The following is an 18,895-nucleotide window of genomic DNA, read 5'->3' on the forward strand; positions in this document are numbered from 1 at the left end:
AATTTTAAATTTATCAGTATTGACTGAAGTACTTTCTTTGCTAGCTTCTGTAAGCAGCTGAAACGATTATCATCTGATAAAAATTCAATTCTGATAAATTGAATATTTTATTGATGGAATCTACCAGTATAGGTTTATTAAATTTTTTATTAAGTTAAATTTCCGCCCTTAATAAGTTGGTGGATGGCTAATTTGAATTAATGGACCTGCTTGCCAATTTTACCAGCCGAGACTATTATAGCCGGGTAAACGCACAATTCAGATTAATTGAAAGTTCATTTGACATAAACTACCAGTTAAAATTTAATGCATTTCTTATTGAAGCTAATTTTCACCCTGTTTGTATGGTTATGCTGATAGACATGTTTGGTTAATGTTTTGCGCATGGCTTCTTTCTCTTCAAACACTGGATCTAACCTTTCGGCCAGTGCATTTATCAGGTAATGATTGCTTTACCGTCCACCAACCCCGACCATCCACCTTAGATCGAAATTTTCACTTCATAAACAAATTTATAAATTTTTACCGGTAATTTCCATCAAATAGAATTAATTTACTTTATTGATTGATTTACCAGCCGATGCTCGTTTCACGTTGTAAGAAACTGGCCACTAGATGGCACACTAACTTTCTTTTAGGTTTCGGTTTGTTTCCAAAGAGAGTGGAGTCGAGATTATAAAAGATGATGATGGCGGTATTTTGATAAATGTCTTGGTTAAATTTTTTTCTGTGATGTGTCGTTATTTATGTCTGTTTTGTGCATCTCTAACTTGTGAATAAATTATTTAAGATGCAAGCTACTAGTCTTTTTTGTGAAAGTTTAAAAGTCTTTACAACGTGCTCACAGAAGAAATTCCCCTGCTTGCTTCCTTGAGCAGCTTAAAAGATCATCGCCTGGTAATTGTTAAATTCAAAATTGATATGATGGGAACTACCAGTAAAAGTTTTTGACCTTGCAGTTATTTTATGAAGGTAAATTTCCACCAAGGGTTTGTAGAGGAGCGATTGGATGAATTATATACTTTATTACTAAATATTCTTCTTTTCTTATACTATCTGAACTTACTTCAGTGAGCTGCTGAAATAATCATGGGATTGTAAATGTATTTAATTCATTTAAATTAGAATTTTATTTAGTAGAAATTACCAGTAGAAGTTTAGTATTTTTTAAACCAAAATTTTCATTCGGCCGCGGTGACCAAACAGCTAAATAATAAACAGAGATGCCAACTGCTCCGGACACGCCAAAATAATTAAAATAACGGTAAATGACTACAAAGTAGATTTTCAAATATTTGACTATTTTTGCTTGCTTTTTAAAAGGAACAGCTTGACTAAAGAACCATAAAGTGGTGAATTATCTACGAATTTTTTAGAAATAGTGGTGGATAAAAATCTACTGAATTGAATTTATTAAACCAAATCACAATTGGTAAACTACCACATTAAAATATATATTTGCTGTCCGGAGCAAGTTGGCATCTCTGAATAAAGGTAATTCTGTTATCTTCTTTCTTTGAGCTGCTGAGACGATCATTGCCTTGTAGATGTTCCGTTCACATAAATTATGGAAACTACCAATAAAAGTATATTTTTTATAAGGTATATTTTCCCAATGGGTGCGTGGACGTTTGAATGGAAGGAATGCGGCGTGCTTTCTTGAGCAGCTGAAACAGTCATCCCCTCGTAAATGTTCAATTGAGTTAAATTGAAAAACCATTTAACGGAAACTACTTGTATTATTAATTTTTTAAGGTAAATTTCCATTCCTGGTGAGTAGGTGGAGGTTTAGTTGGATTGATAGACTTTTTTTGCTTACCTCTTTGAGCAACTGAAACGATCATTGCCAGGTAAACGTTCAATTCAGATAAATAGAAAGTTCGCTTGGCATAAACTACCAGTAAAAATTCATTGCATTTTTTTAAGTAAGTGAATTTCCATCCCGGTTATGCTGATAGCATACCTGTCATCTTTCACTCTTTCCGAGAATGGATTTTCAGAGTGGTTGTAATACAATTAAGGAAATCTGACTCAAAAATATATTTATCTTTTGATCCCATTGAAAATCGCTTGCGCAAGGATTATTATACTTTTATATATTTATTGTAATTATTTATATGTAGTGGTGGTCAAACTCATTTATAATTTTCATTATAATTCAAAAAGTTAATTGGAATAACATGAGTATTGCTCCCACTTTAAATAAGAAAATAAAATCTTCCGGAAAATCCGGAAGAGTTGGCAGGTATGTAGATAGACATAATTATTTAATAAAGATTTATATTAATATTCTTTCTTTGCAAGCAGATAGAACGATCTTGTGAAGGATAAAACTTGCTAAATGTGATGCATGGCTTCTTTCTCTTCAAACAGTGGATCTAACTCTTTGCGAAGTGCATTTACCAAGCTATGAGTGCTTCACCGTTTACCACCGCACAGCTACCAACTTTTTATCATTTCAATGATGATTTTCCCCAGTGGTAGCAAACTGAAATTAAAATTACAATTTTAAGCAGAAGCATTTGCTGTATTTTGAACAAGCTTCTGCGGATTACTGGAGCAGTATTACATATTAATATATATGCTTAATTTTTTTAAAAATAGTGGCGGATTAAAAATATTATAAATTAAGTCTATAAATGCAAGGAAAATATAGAAAGCGTACATTTTACTACCACTTTAAATATAGAAATAAAATTTTACGCCAAATGCGTAAAAGTTGGCAGGTATGCCACCGCCATCTGCTCTAGATCGAAAATTTTAGTTCAAAAACAAATTGATAAATTTTTACTGGTAATTAACAACAAATGAATTTTCGGTTTACCTAAACTGAACATTTTCCAGGTGATGTTCGTTTCAGCTGTTAACAGAAGCAAGTAAAGCAAAAGAGAAAAAAAAATTACACTACAGGTAAAATGGAAATATATATGATGAAAATTATCCGTATTGGTTTATTAATTCTTTTTATTGAGGGAAATTTTAACCTGAGGGTGTTTGGAGGGAAGGACTTTCATCGCTTTGTTTCTGGTAGTTGCCATGAAATGAATTTTCAATTTATCGGAATTGACTGAATCGCTCTTTGCCAGCTCCTGAGGGCAGCTGAAACTGTCATCGCGTAGTAAATATTCAATTCAGATAAAATGAAAATTCATTTGATGGAAACTAAAAATAATAATTTAAAAATTTTTTATGCCCCTAAATCTCTACCCTGGGTGCGAGTGTAGGGCCGGCAGGGCTGATAATAAGATTAATTATAAAGGTACTTTCTTTCTCGCACTTTCTATGCTTACTTCTGCAACCAGCTGACATAATCATGGCCTGATAAATGTTCAATTCAGATAAGTTGAAAATTCAGTCGATGGAAATTACCAGTAAAGTTTGAAAGGGCTTTTCTTGCTTCTTTCTGTGAAATGATTGGTAAATGCACCTGCTGTTTCATCTAGATACAAATTCTGGAATTATCCTGGGTTCAGGAAATAAGACACTCTTAAATATCAAAAGAAAACATTTATTTATACAAAAAACAGATTCCACATGTCCACATGCCCAGCGTATTCGCATTAAATACATCTGCTTGAAAGAGAATACGTAAAGAACAAATATCAAATCCACGTTCGCAGCATTTATATTTATATGTAAAATCGGGACCACTTCAGTTCGCTTCACCAGAAGTAATGATAGACACAGCAGCAACGCCACAGGTGTCCCCAACGCAGTTTGGAAGACAGGCACACGGAAAATCTCACGTGGTTAATTTTTATCTCAGAGAGCTGAAATGCCGGCTTTAATCTGTCTATACTAACAGTCTGCTTGCGAGCTCCAATTTGTATGGTGAAGTTCTTTGAAGACTTATCTAGAACTAGATGTGGTCAGCTATAGGGATCTCTTTAATCTATCCTGTCGAAGAAAAACATGACTACAGTTATTAAGTTTTTATAAACAAAAAAGTTTTTCCTGTAATGTTGCGCAGTAGGAATAGGTCGCAAAGACCTAACTCCATTTTGCAAAAATGGAAGAAACTCATTGTTAATTAAATTTCTAGAGTTAGGAAAAATTCTCCAGGAAAATTTATAGGTGCACCATACACCATCTCAGTAACAGAACACTGCAAATGAACACTGAAGCTCGAATGCCCAGTAATATTGAAGGCAAAACTAAAGTCTACCTATCTGTTGAATGAGCACGAATTACACTCTTCAATTGCCTGTGCAATCTCTCTACCATCCCATTTGACTGGGGATGATAAGGTGTGATAGGTACAAGTTTAATACCAACCAAGACGGCTGGCAAATTTTCTGAATGAATTACTCTCAAATTACCTTCCCTGGCCCGTTGAGCCTCTCAGGAACACCAAATCTTGCGATCCAGTTGGAAAAAAATTCAAAAGCAACTGTCTCGTGCTTTAATGTCTCGTAGAGGTACAACTGCAGGCCATCGGGAAAACTGGTCCACACCAGTTAAGCAATAAATATAACCTCTAGAATGAAGGAGTGGTCCCACCATATCAATATGAATATGATTGAATCCCTGACGAGGTAAGGAATATGTACCACAACCACTTACCACACGTCGTTGCACATAACTTTTTTCACATGCTACTCAGCATCGAGACCATTTAGTAGCTTTCTTCTTGTAGTTAGGCCACACGAAACGTTCTCCAATGAACTTGACAGTAGCTTTTACACCAGGGTGGGATAATTCATGAAAAGATTTTATAACGAAAGTCTGGAGGAACGTATGGCCATTTTCCCTCAGGAATACAGGGTTTCCATACCGGGAACAAAATTCAATTTTAATGATTTATTACAAGAGCTTAAAGCAAGAAGTTCCTTATCAATCAATTGAGCTTAAGCAAACTCGATCCCTGTCTGATCGATTATAATCGATCAGACAAAGTCTTTCTATCTCCGAAACTCTGGATAAACCATCTGCCACAACGTTAAGTGAACCCACTATATTACTCACATCAGTCGAATACTGGATTCAGTCAAGATTTCGAATTTGTGGTGGAGAACATTTCTCATGCCTTTGCGTAAAATCGTAAATAAAGGTTTATGATCGGTATAAATTAAAAACTCGCGACCTTCCAACAGGTAAGAAAAATGCCTAACAGACGCTTAAATAGTCAATAATCTACGATCATACACACTATAACGCTGTTCACTTGAAGTAAGCTTACGCAAAAAAAATGCCAAGGATTTAAACTCGTCACACTCTTTCTGGCTTAGAACCGATCCAATTTCCCGATCTGAAGAATTGCAAGTCAAAGATAACTCCGCACTTTGAGATGGATGCACTAACATAGCTGATTCACTTAAACTAACCTCGCATTTTTCAAAAGCAATCTTTACTTCCTCTGTCAAAATTATAGGCCGGCTATAGTTTTTCTTAGCCTCTTTAGGATAATCAGACAGTATTGATTGCTCATGTTCAGCGTTTCTCAAAGCCCTTCGATAAAAATTAAAAGGCTAAAAATCCCCTTGACAGTTTTAGGTTGTTGATATTCATTTATTGCTTTAACTTGGTCTTGTAGCGGTTGAATTACTTTTTCAGAAATCAAATTTCCCAAGAAATTAACAGATAATTGTCCAAAAACGCATTTTTTCTGTATTAAAACAAGTCCGCATTTTTGAAATCTACGAAAAATTTCTTCCAAATGTTTTAAATGCTTATTTTCATTTTCAGATGCTACAAGTACATCGTCGAGATAAGGAAAATAAAAATCCAAATTTCCAACAATCTCATACATAAATCTCTGAAATATTTGCTTGGCATTACAAAATAATTCGAACAATCCAAACGGAGTTATTGCAGCTGTTTTTGGTACCTCCTCAGCAGCAACACTGGAAACTGATGAGAAGCTATAACAAAACCTACAGACGAAAATATCTTTATTATTAAGTCTACTGGCAAATTCATATACATGAGGAATTGAAAATCTATGAGGAATGGTTTGAGAATTTAACCGTCTATAATCTCGGCATGGCCTCTAATCATTGTTTTTTTTTTCGGAGGTGGGTCAGAACATGCACTTTCGACGGTCTACACAAACCCTGGGATAACATATGCTGAAATTGTCGGTTTGCAGCTTGAAACTTTTGCGGAGTTAATCTTTGAGCTTCAGAATAAACAGACGCACCACAAGTTTCAATATGCTCAGTGTGTTATCTGAATTGGTGATTTAGGTTGACTTGGTTTGGTAATATCACCAATTTTTTTTTTAGCAATTTTTCACAAGGAGAGTTATCCTGAACAGTGAAAATACTTAAAGACGGTACCGGTGCCAGTAAGCAACATTTTCCGCTTTACACACACCTATAAACAGTAATGCTAAAGAAAATTTACAACTATTATAGGTTTCAAAATAGCTGCAATGAAAAGCGACCACTGAAATTTATGTTTAAATCCCAAATCCAAAGTAACCAATTTATTACCAAAAGTTTTAATTTTAGTTCCATTTGCTGCATACAGAAAAAATTAGAAGTTTGAACTATTTAACTTTTTACCATAGGTTAGATACTAGCAGCAGAAGCAGCGTCAACCAAATATTTATGATCTGTAATTTTATCAAAAATAAATAGGTACTTTACCAAAGCTTTTTCTACCGTCACCTTTGAAACGGAAAGTTTATTTAGTTTTCCGACCCAAAAGTGCATGGTTGTTGACATTTCTTGGCTTTATTTCCAAATTTTAAATGCCACCAGCAATACTTCCGATTTGTAGAATTTCGAACTTTCCGCGATAAGATCTATGTCGAATTTCTGATTTTTGAAAGTCTCTGCTCAATTGCTGCTAAGCGCTTTTCAGAGTATTTTTAAAAACCTTGCGATTCGACATCAAATGAAACCGAAGCGACAGCATCCTCGTTAGAAATCTCAAAAACACAATCATCCACTTAAGCTAAAGATTGCACGTTATCTATATTGATTGATAAAATTTGCTGAATTTTCAAAGGCAAGCGTTGCAACCACAATTTTTTCAAAACCTCAGATGAATTTATCTGCAGCTAAACTTTGCTTCTCATAAAGAAGTTTCGAGGGTTTTTTATCGCCTAGCCAAATATCTGAGGGCAATTTTTTTTTTAAACGCAACAATTCAGAATCAGTATTTTGAGCAATTAGCCTAGATTTTATTTGAGCATAAGCTTCAGTATCAGGTTTATTAAGTACAATATCTGAAACGAATGTTAAATTATCACTATCTAAGGATGAAACAACATAATAAAATTTATTGGAATCAACTGTAATGTTGGCTTATTTAAATTTGGATTCAAGCTTAGCGAACCATAATGCAGGCTTGTCGTTCATTATTCGCAAATAAAGTTTCCCCTTCAATTATAGTAGTACTGCACAATTTAGGAGAAAAGTCTACTTACGCATGAAATATATTACAAATTTTATACTATAAACTAGTAATCAATATAGCTTAAATATTTCAAAATGCAACAATTCTAAATATACTACAGAAATTTTTTAAGTACCTATAACAATGAAAATTTCTGTATAAAATTCAAAATAGCTCATTTCATTTTAAATATTCAGTCTAAATCTAACATTCGGCATCTTGACCGAACCTAAAAGTTACGATACAAGAAATGCTAAACTCACCGGGTCACATCTAGACACAAATTCTGGAATTATCCTGGGTTCAGGAAATAAGACTCTTGTAAATATCCAAAGAAAACATTTATTTACGCAAAACACAAGAGATTTACACAAAACACGGCAAAACACACCCCCAACGTGTTCTCGTTAAATACCTCTGCTTGAAAAATAATACGTATAGTACAAATATCAAATCCACTACACAGACGTGTAGTGGATGTGACGTGTTGAATCATCGAAGCAAATCATGTGATTGCCTCACAAAATTATTCTCAAAATTAACGAATTACTGCTCTGAAAGTGAACTGTATTTTATTAACATCTGATCAGTTAATCATTATAGAATCACAGAAAAAAAAAAAGAATACTTATTTTCTTGCTTCGATATAATTTTCATCTAACTGGCATATTAAAACTAAAAGTATTTCCTTTGCAATTTGTGGTCTCTCTCGCTCTTAGTAAAATATATATATTTTTCCATTTGTAATTTTCTGACAATCTCGCTGTTTGAAAAACAGTTTCATATTAATAGTTTTTTTTTACAGTCTTGCTTTTTGAAAAGCAGTTTCACCTCTGTATTTTTCTGACTATTTCGCTCGTTGAAAAACAGTTTCACTTTTCTTAGACTATCTCTCTCTTTGAAAAATGTTTCACCTTTGAATTTGTTTAGTATATTGCTTTTTGAAAAACAGTTTTACCGCTGAAAAACAGATTTACCTTTGAAATTTTTTTTGACTATTTCGCTCTTTGAAAGAAAGATTTACAATTGAAGTTTTCTGACTATCTTACTCTTTGAAAAACAGTTGCTTGCTATATTAAAATGCAATTGTAATGATTTGAGGCGCAGACCTTAACTGAGCAGCAATGGCTAAGTTGTTTAGGTATAGTGCGACTTTAAGGAGCACTCCTCCAGACTAAAAGTCTGAGATTGTCTGCTGCTATGGTAACAAGTGAGAACACATTTCTAATGGGGGTGCAATGGAAGAATGAAGTGTCGATTCATTTACTCACGCCGACCTATGTCGAGATTAAGACAAAACTGTTCACCCCACACCCCTATTCCAAGTGACTTTTCCTCGTAGCCATAGTTCCCGTCACGGCGCGAGACTAATGTCAAGAGGTGTTCTCCTGAAGGCCGCACTATACTGAGGTATCACTTTGGTTCAACTCCTAGCAGCGGCGTGAAGGCCACCCAGCTTCAGATCAATGAGCTTGTCTGGAAAATAAAGGCTGTCTTTGCTCAATACTGACCATATTGATACTGTCAGGTTTTTAATTACGAAATTTTGGATACCTAACTTTCTTATCCCCTTCTCAAAATAGGCTTTTGCTGGAATGATGTACTTCTTGTAGAATTCAGTTATATAAAAATATTACTACAGCAAGTTACGAAATTAGATTCACAAATGATCTTTACCTGAACATACCGCCTTTTTCTCGATTCCTTAAGTAGAGAGAGTCAATCACAATATTTGACTTATCACAATTACTTAGTCAAAGACTAATAATAAGTTCGATCACTTCAATGTTATTTTTATTTTTCGGTATTTCTCTAAAACTAAATGTGCGCGAGTTTTACATCCATTTTCAAATGTCATTCACCCAAGGATAATTTCATTTAAAACTAATTCATAAGAATCATCAACCGATTTTTATTATATAATTAAACAGTTTTCGCTGTAGTTTATTTAAGTCGCACTAAAGCTGAACAAGCTATTGGCGACGGTTTGGGAAGCATCCCTGAGGATGATCCAAACACATGTCATCACAATTTTTATCTTCTGCAGAGGGGATGGCACCCCCACTTCGATAACCCGACGACCTGCACGAGTAGTCGAGCACTTTACGGTAGAACAGTTTAACGAGGACCAATACCCCACACCATCGGTCCTTTCGCAGACTGATCCAAGTGGTCACCCACTCGCATGCCGACCACAGCCAGTGATGCTGATCTTCTGGGAACCGTATCATAATGATCAGTCCACTGCGGAACTTATATAAATAGTTAACAAAACTATTTTGTGTTTAAGACAGATAATTTTTTTTTTACCAAGTCACGACAAATGTTGAATGACAAAATCTAAAGTTTGAAAAGAATAGATTTAAGGTTGAGTTTTTGGAATAATAGAAATTAGAAAAAAAGTACTCTTTTAAAACCTTTATATCTCTTCCTTAGCAGCAAAATAACTTGGGTCCTCATTTGGCCAATATTTATGAATCTCTTGACTCAGTTAGGGTTTAAAGGGCCTTTATTTTTCTGATATTGGTCCTATATAGAATTTTCCGATTACCCGATATTTTAAAGCCCCTTTGCAACCAATATCGGTCCTATATAGAATTTTTAGATTCACCAGATATTTAATATCCATTATTTAGCCAATGATTCTATATTGATGAAAATATGATTGCTAGATTTGGGAGATAAATACTGCGAAGCATTTTTGGTGGAATAAGTAAAAACGTTACCTGGTTTAGAAGATCAAACACAGAACTTTACAAAGCATATAAAGAACCTGATGTCATTAAATTTATCAAATCTCAAAGGATTAAATGGGCCCGGCCACATTATAAGAATGGAGAGGATAGCAGGACAAGCAAAAAAGTGTTCAGTGCCAGGCCAACAGGTACAAGAAGAGGACGACCAAACCTAAGATTTTTAGACTGCCTTGAAAAGGACCTACAAATTTTAAAGATAATAAACTGGAGAACCTTGGCTAAGGGAAGAATTTCTCTGCATAGGCTTGTTGAGAAGGCCAAGGCCCATCCTGGGCTGTCGTGCCAATGAGAAGAAGAAGAAGATTCTATATTGACCAATGTATAGGCCATTCTAGAACCAGTATTAAAAAATCTAGACAGCCCAATATTGGTCTCTGTGTGCATGTTCTCATAGGACCTATATCGAGCCAATTTTGAACCCAATTGAGGCCAAGGTAAAATTGTAGGGACCATTTTACCTTGTGCATAATAGTACCTCCCTGGCAATATAGTACCTATATTGCTAGGGAGGTACTATTTAGCCAATTTAATAAAAATTTGAGATTATGTTATTGAAAACCATGTTGTTTATCATTAATTGAAACATTTTAGTTTGCAATAAATAAAAATATATACAGACCTAATTGTAGTTAAATATGTTTCTTTTTTTATAGTACCATTTCTAAAACACAGTATTAAACTACAGATAATTTCCTGTAAAGAAAATAAATAATAATAATAAATAACTTCTAATAATCATTAAGAAAAAAAAAAGACTAGGATATATTGTTAATTTAGTCCAACGTTGTTATCTTTTTAATAAAGTAATTCCTGTCCTGTAAATTTGTTTTATCAAAATTAAACCTTGTTTCGCTCGTCTTAAGAAAGTTTAGACTTTCTTTTTGTGCTTGTCGCATCTTATCTTTAAAAAATAAAAAAATAGGGTCAAATACTCAGACACATAAATCATTTTGCCTACTGTTCTATCCTTAAAAATCACATCAAATGCCAAAAATTGACAGCCACATACAAGAAAAAAGAACTTTTTTTAATCACCTCACACAGTGATGAAACTGTCAGTTCTTAAAAAAATTCTAATTTAGTCAAAACATGTACGACTAACCGCCAACCTACGCATTGGTGAAAGAAAAAAAATTAAATAGAGAATAATTTTTCTAACTCTATAAGAAAGAATCAACAGCAATTTATCACTGTCAAACGGTTAATGAAAAGCGGTCCGCCAAATTACACCTCATCTGTCATTTGTTTAGACAATTTTTCCTCTTCAATCTTAGTTCAGTTTTTTTTTCTTTCTTTTTACGTCCGCCAACTTTGAACGTGCTGGCATTCTCCGTTCGTAAAATCATAATTCTTCCTTAAATCATATTTCTAGTTGAAACGCGAGAGACTTATCTTGAGTAATAAGTGCTCGTCGTTTAAATATTCGAACGTTTTTGGAGGAAAATCGAGAAAGCTCCTTTTTTTTCTTCTTTTCTCTTTGATTGGGAAAAGTTGATTGCCGTGTTTTAAGAGCTTAATCAATAAAAATTTTGATTGATAGTCTAATTCCAGGAAAATTCCATTATCGGCGTAAATTTATTATTAATAACAATATGATTATGCTTATTAAATTTTTCGGTTTTTTGGAATTATTATGATTTGACAGGCATGGTCAAGAATAATTTTACATGAGAGGAAATTTTAGATCTGAGTAATTTATTAAAGAAAGTAATTACGCTTTAGATTCCTTAATTAATGCCTATCTATCTATCTATACATATATGGGAAAAGGCAACGGCCGTAACTAAATTAAAAAAACATTTATTAACATCAGGACAGAACGCATATTAATTATTACAAAAGAATAGGCCTTCTGCCTCGTCAGCCTTCAATCACATTCGCTGCCCGGGAAGAACAAGAATGCCCATCTAACCACTGTTTAGTTAAAGGGTTAGGGTGCTCTCAAAGCTGACGAGGCAGACCTATTCTTTAGTGTTAATTAATATGTGTTCAGTCCTGATGTTAATAAATATTTGTTAATTTAGTTATGGTCGTTGCCTTTTTCCATATATATTAGGGGTGTAATTAAAATTAATTCCAAGCTGGAGTTGAACCACAAATTATAATCACGATTATAGGTAATCATATTTCTGATTAATTTCAAATGAGCAACTATACAGTGGGGCCAAAACGAGACCCGTTACTGAGGACATCAAAAATCGAAGATGGACGTGGATGGGACACATTCTGCGAATGCTTGCCACTGAATGTCCTCGTGGTAGCCCTCACCAGAGGGACAAAGGAAGGGAGGAGGACCGAAACTAGCATGGCGAAGAATGATAGTGGGGTGGGTTGGATGGTCTAGCTTGAGCTTGGCTAGGGAAGCTAGACAGCAAGCATTGGAGGACGTAACTTAAAGCCTTATGTGGTAGACTACAGTAAAAAGGTCTTGATGCTGATATTTTTTTATTACAATTTTATCATGATTGCTCGGAATTACGGTTTGTTTAGCACACTAATAGGTGACGCTTGCATCGTGTCCAACCATTCCTTTTGAACAACTGTGCAGGTAAACTGTACGGCCAGCTCTGTGTCTTTAAAATATTCAAATTTAACAAATCGCCCGCCACGTACGAGATACTGTCAGTGATGCGTTTTTAGACGGGAAAAAACCTGTTTGCTGACCATACACATTCACTGGCAGATTTGTGAAGTTACTATTTGCAAAGTAGCAAAATTCTCTGCCATACTGACAGGGAATTTTACTGCTCTATGACAACGACTCTCTCCGCAGCTCCGATCCTAGCTTTATTGGACTCTTTCTGTTGGGAAGTTTTGAGCTACCCCTCCCTACAGTTCAGACATTGCGCAGAGTGATTTTCATCTTTTCCGATATTTCAAACATCATTTTGGTGGCAATCACTACAACGATGACGAAGACGGGAAAACTGCCGTGCTTTTCTTGGTTAACGGAGCAGGCGGCAAGTTTGTATGAAGAGGGTATTCTAAATTTGGCTGTAAGGTGTGATAAGTGTTTAAGCAAACCTGGCGACTATGCTGAAAAAAAAAAGAGAATTTGTTAAATAAATTTTTTTCTTGGAAAGTTTCGTTTGGTTTTTATTTTCAAATTGCTCTTACTTAAAAAGCAACTCTCGTATAATCAAATCTTGCTATCTTTCATCGCTTGTTTCTGGTAGTTGCTATCAAATGAATTTTCAATTTATCGGAATTGACTGAAAGACGTTCTTTGCCTGCTCCTGTGGGCAGCTGAAACTGTCCTCGAGTAGTAAATATTCAATTCAGATACTATGACGTAGTAAATATTCAATTCACAAACGATGACGAAGACGTGAAAACTGCCGTGGCTTCTTGGTTAACGGAGCAGGCGGCAACTTTGTATGAAGAGGGTATTCTAAATCTAGCTGTAAGGCATGATAAGTGTTTAAGCAAACCTGGCGAGTATGCTGAAAAAAAAAGAAAAGAAAATTTGTTAAATAAATTTGTTTCTTGGAAAATTTCGTTTGTTTTCTTTTCTTCAAACCGCCCTTACTTAAAACGCAACCCTTATATAATTAAATCTTGCTATAATAAAATTTAACTCCTTGAAATGCTATAGCTTTGACACAGCAAACATTTACTCGCTTTCCTGAGATTTTGTGCAAGAAAAATTCGGAAATTAATGAGCTCGCACGCAATCAAACTGCAAGACCGTCATTTCATGAAATGCTCTAAACATTTTATGAAATTGTTAGGTTCCATTAAACTTGAGGTCATAGGTAAGATGATAAATCTTGCTTCGCATGCATTTTGTATTATATTAACATTGTTGTAAAATCATTATTCGTAGGTGAAATTTAACACATTGTACAATATTTGGCATGAAGAAAAACTCGGGAAATTATAAGTAATATTAAATACTTTAAGCGTTTTATGAGATTACTAAGTATTCAGGCCATGCATGAGATCCTAGGTCATAGTTAAGTGACCTCAAATCACATTTTGCAATTTATAAATATAGATTAACTACTGCAATTGTCAAGTTTACTTAATTTCACAATTATGGTTTTTCCAATATTTATCAACTATGGCTGTTTAATGCCATTGGTATAATAGGTCTTGGTTTGGTTCTGATGGCGTCCACACACTTTTCAACTGTGTTCAAAGGTAATATTAAACAGTGCGCATGCGTCGTCATTGCATGCGTCGCTATGGCAACCACTGCTGTTTTTCTTTTTCTTTTCACTAGCTGGCATTTTTAATGTATTCATATAATAATAATTTAAAGTATTTTTATTATTAACGTATAATGACTGGCTTGACGGTGATTTTAATATAAATATGAATGCTGAAGAAGTAAAAGTATTTTGTGACGTCTTGAAAAACGTACATAGGAAGATTATGAAAATCAATCCGACGACAAACACCAATTGAGACAGTTTTTGCAACCCATGATATTGAAATGTTGTGGCGTTAGACGGAGTCAATCCAGAAAGAAAAAGCATTTGACCAATGGGTGACCAGTGATCGTAATAAGGCCATCAAAACTTTTATATTGACTTTTTTATTACTACTAGTGGGCTGCGCCCCCTGCTCGCTAACGCTCGCCAACCCCCGAAAATAGCAACGCAATCTTATATGGTTTGCTTCGCAAACCAAGCTCGCTTCCCTCACTACTAACTTAGGTACATTGCAAATGCACAAAATTCTAAGAATTCAAATCCATATAAAAACTTTTTTTTTAAAAAAAAATTACATCTTTTTAGTAAATACTAAGTCATTAAAATAAATTTGAATTCAAATAAATGACATGTAATTCGTTAAACCTATTAGAAATGTGCTATAGTATAATTCGTGATATAAATCAAAAATCGTCAAATAAATTCGTAATATATAAATTCGTGAAAAAAAGCGCTTTCGACAAAATACTAAAATAGAGATCTATCGACAAAGACTACTCACTTCTGCCTAGCTTAATAGTATGAGATTGCCGCAGCTGATGCTCTCTGGTTATTTCAGTTTCCGTTTTTAAAAGCGCTATATGTTGAGCCACCTCAGCTAGATTTGGCATGTGACATTTTTAGCGGCAATCATTGATCGATTCGCCGTGTAAGAGAAATAGTAACGTAAACAAAACAAAGCAAACGTTGCCACCGGCGGAAAAGAAATACAGCCAAAATTTGGGAGCAACGTAAGAGAATTATATATATTAGATTATTATTTTCAATTTGTGGTTATTTTGATATGAAAATTAAACAATGAAAATTCTTAAGTTTTGGAATATTTAGTAATTTTTAGAAAACGTTTATTACGCCAACTTTTAAAGTAAGGTTATCTCGCTGAGTCAAACTTTGGCAAACAAGTGACCAAAAGCTATAAGTCAAACGTGCCAAAGCATTAATTCGTTTCGTATTTCCAAACCACCCACAAAATCCATTTATTTTCCTGGTGGTCGTGGGAGCTCGCCAAAGCAACAACAAATAACCTACATCTCAAAACTGCCCTAACGCTCTTAACAAAATGCAAATCACCCGGTAACACAAACTGTCATTGCATTAGCGAACAATTAATCAAAAAGTGGCGAAAATTTTACTCAACTCGAAAAGTGAGGATCTTTCCGAATGCACAGTGTAGCAGCCAATCATTTATCTTCTTAGATCGGCAGTGGGGGGTGTTCAGATAAAAATCGTTTGGCACGTATGAAGATTGGAAGGGGGGTTAGGGGATGGAGTCGAAAGATGATGGATGCTGGATCGCGTCCTCAATGACAATAGCGCTATAGCGAAGAGTTGGATTTGCGTTCAAAAGCCCGCGTTTTATCCGTCCAGATATAAAGACTTCGTTTGTGTCACTCGCTATGCGTCTCATCATTAATTATGAGTAATGATGTGCCACTTAAAAAAAATATTTTGCAAGGTATTCTATTGGTTCTTCGAATGAAAGCACGTCGAGGGAAATTTTTTGATAGTCATTAATAAAACATGATTTATGTCATTTCTGTCCAAAAATAAAGCTGGCATAAACAAGAGATACGCAGGTTTCCATATAGATTCTTTGTTAGTTACACTTAGATAGGGTAAGTCTGTTTAAATGACTGATGCAGTTTTTATGAAAAGTTAATAGAGAAAAACTATTTGCTTTAAACATTCCAATCTAATGAGTTATATTTCAAAAATTCTCTTGATAATCAGAACAGAATATTCGAATATTATAAGTAGATTCAAGTTCAATTAACCCTTTCTAAGGCCGTGGTAAATATACTTAGCACCAATTTCTCTACCACTTTTAATTTAGGTTTCCATTTATTAATAAGCTTTCTTGAAGTGCGTTTGAATAAAATTTTTTTTGCAACCATTTTTTAGTTTAAGAAAACGTGAAAAAGTAATAAAATGCATAATTCCTTCTGAAGTTTGTAGCATTTATAAAAGTTATTTTATTAATAAAGAAAAATGAAAGTCAATAAGTTCCTAATAGGCCGTGGTAAATATATTTACCACCCAAAAAAAAATGGCATTAAAATTTAAATAATTTTTTATAAACTAAATGATTTTTTCTTTTCTTATATCAATTATTATTCTTATATGAATTTTAATTCCAAAAATTCTTTAATTTACCTTTACTAGAAATAAATGCTCACTAAAGGGTTAAATAAATTATAAAAAGAACTTTTGATGGATAAATAAGAAACTTGACAAAATTGAAAATTTTGGAAATATCCCAAAAAGTGTTATTTGGCATCACGTTTATGACTGAACTTATTTATCTTAACTTAGCCAGGTTCACGAAAAATAAGTTTTAACTGAATACATATCCTAATTCAAACAACAAAAAATTATAAAGAAAAGAATTCGAAATAAGTGTTATCCTTATCCCTATGTGCTGTGGAAGAAAAAGAAAAGAAAAAGTGAGTTCAGGCACGCCTAGAGTAACCATGGCTTTCTCTAGGTTTGCTAGAACTCACTTTTTCTATACTTTCAATTTTAAATTATTTACGGAGGTAAAAAGAATTTGCAATAAAAAGTTTCCCCCATCGTATGGTGTCCTCTTAAAATATTCTCACTGGTAGACGGATCATGGGTTAGAATCCAATTACCTTCAGGCTAATCGGGTTTTCGTGGATTTCCTCTCAACGTAAGGCAAATGTGCCACCGAAAAGTCCTCCATGTAAGCGGATTTGCACAATATTTGATCCAGGAGTTTCCTTGTCTTCTGGATTGGGCTCAAAATTGCAAGATTGTGAAGTTAAACATTGAGTGTTGTAAACTGAAAAATGGGAAGGCTGTTCTTCGCCGGTAGTATTATATATATATATTCAGTTCAAAATGAAGAATAAAACAAAGAAAAATTATAGACATATGAAAAAAAGGGGGATAAAAGTTCAAAATGAAGATAAAACAAAGGAAAATTACAGACATATAAAAAAAGGGAAAAAAAAAAAAAAAAAAAAAAANAATTTTATGCTGGTAGATTTAAAAAAAAAAAAAAAAAACCCGGAAAAAAAGGTTAAATTTTTTTTTTAAAATTCGGAAAATAATAGATATAATCTTTTCATCAGCCCACACGATTATATCCGCAAAAAAGAGTGCTTTCTAATATTGTATCAATATAGCCAAAGCAAAATAATATCAATACAATAGTGTGAGGAGCACTCAAAAATTTTTTGCAAAAATTATAACAAAATAGTACACTATGAGTAAAAATAACACGTAAAAACAGAAAATAAAATATAAAGAGAAAACAGAATAAAACATAATCTATAAAGCGAGTAGCGAATTCAAATAAAGTTACATGAACTGGAAATTTTTCAAAAATGATTTAAAATATTTTTGTAACAGGATTGTTAGATTGCAAAATATGAAAACAAAAGCGTAAATTGAGCGTAACTAGAGGAGTTTTGTTTTAAAGTACGTTCTAACTGCATTACTGAAGTGCATTTGATTTGTTAGTTAATACAGTAAGTTAATCATGACTGAAATTTCAATTCCGATTATAAAATAAAATATAGGTTAAGAGCGGTGATTACAGAATACCATATATCAATTAGTTTCAATTACATTTCTAAGGAAGGGGAAAAAAAATGAAAAACATGTTCTGAAAGCTTTCATCAGACCTTAACTCCACTGCATGAACGCTCTTGTGATTTTTAATGCACCCCTCTTCCGAAGAAATTTTCTTTTGCCCCATTCAGGAGTAGGGAAATGGGAGTAGGTGCACGAAAGAAATTGCGGGAGTTTCTTATCAGTGACGCCCCTGTAAAACACGACCTCCATATATCAGAGAATATTTCTCAAACTATCAGCAGAAGAGGGCCATAAGCGTCTCATGGGCCACATCTTTACGAGCCCCGGTATTTAGCGCCCCTCCGAAATGACAAGTACGACCGCGTAAATAGGGCGGCCAATTATCCGAGCGACCGCTCCGGGGGTCGCCTCTGCTAGGAAAACATTTGTCGACGAATTAAAATAAGAGCAGAGGGGTGTGCTGTGGAGGCACGACGGAATGTTTTGTTCTTTCTTGGAATGTTATTTCTTCTCTGCCGCCTTTATCGTCGTGAAAGAATGTAAGTAGTATTAAGAGTAATTTTAGCTACTTAACGAGTATTTATTTTGTATTCAACTATTTATCTGTTACTAATACTTGGTAATTTGACAAATGGGTATCAATTATTTATGTCTTTTTCTTTTTATTGAAGAATAAGTAAAGATGATAATTTGTGTATTAATTTAATTTGCATCTTTCTGTGCGGTTGATTTTTTACCACTTTATTCCTCGTGTTTTTCTTATTGGAAAGAAATATTTTTCTTTGAGAGCATGCGTTA

At 34.0% G+C, this 18,895-nt stretch overlaps 1 long non-coding RNA gene across 2 annotated transcripts in view; it reads right to left on the bottom strand.

The window, feature by feature from the left end:
• Positions 1-3,492: 3,492 nt before the first annotated feature.
• LOC122270282 (uncharacterized) overlaps positions 3,493-18,895 on the bottom strand; it is a 180,218-nt gene continuing 164,815 nt past the window's right edge. For both annotated transcript variants that reach the window (XR_011637503.1, XR_011637502.1), the window contains exon 4: positions 3,493-3,897. This is a non-coding gene — a long non-coding RNA (uncharacterized lncRNA). The remainder of the gene's footprint in view (positions 3,898-18,895) is intronic.

Source organism: Parasteatoda tepidariorum, chromosome 8 (genome assembly GCF_043381705.1).
Source record: "Parasteatoda tepidariorum isolate YZ-2023 chromosome 8, CAS_Ptep_4.0, whole genome shotgun sequence".
Classification (NCBI taxonomy): Eukaryota; Metazoa; Arthropoda; class Arachnida; order Araneae; family Theridiidae; genus Parasteatoda; species Parasteatoda tepidariorum.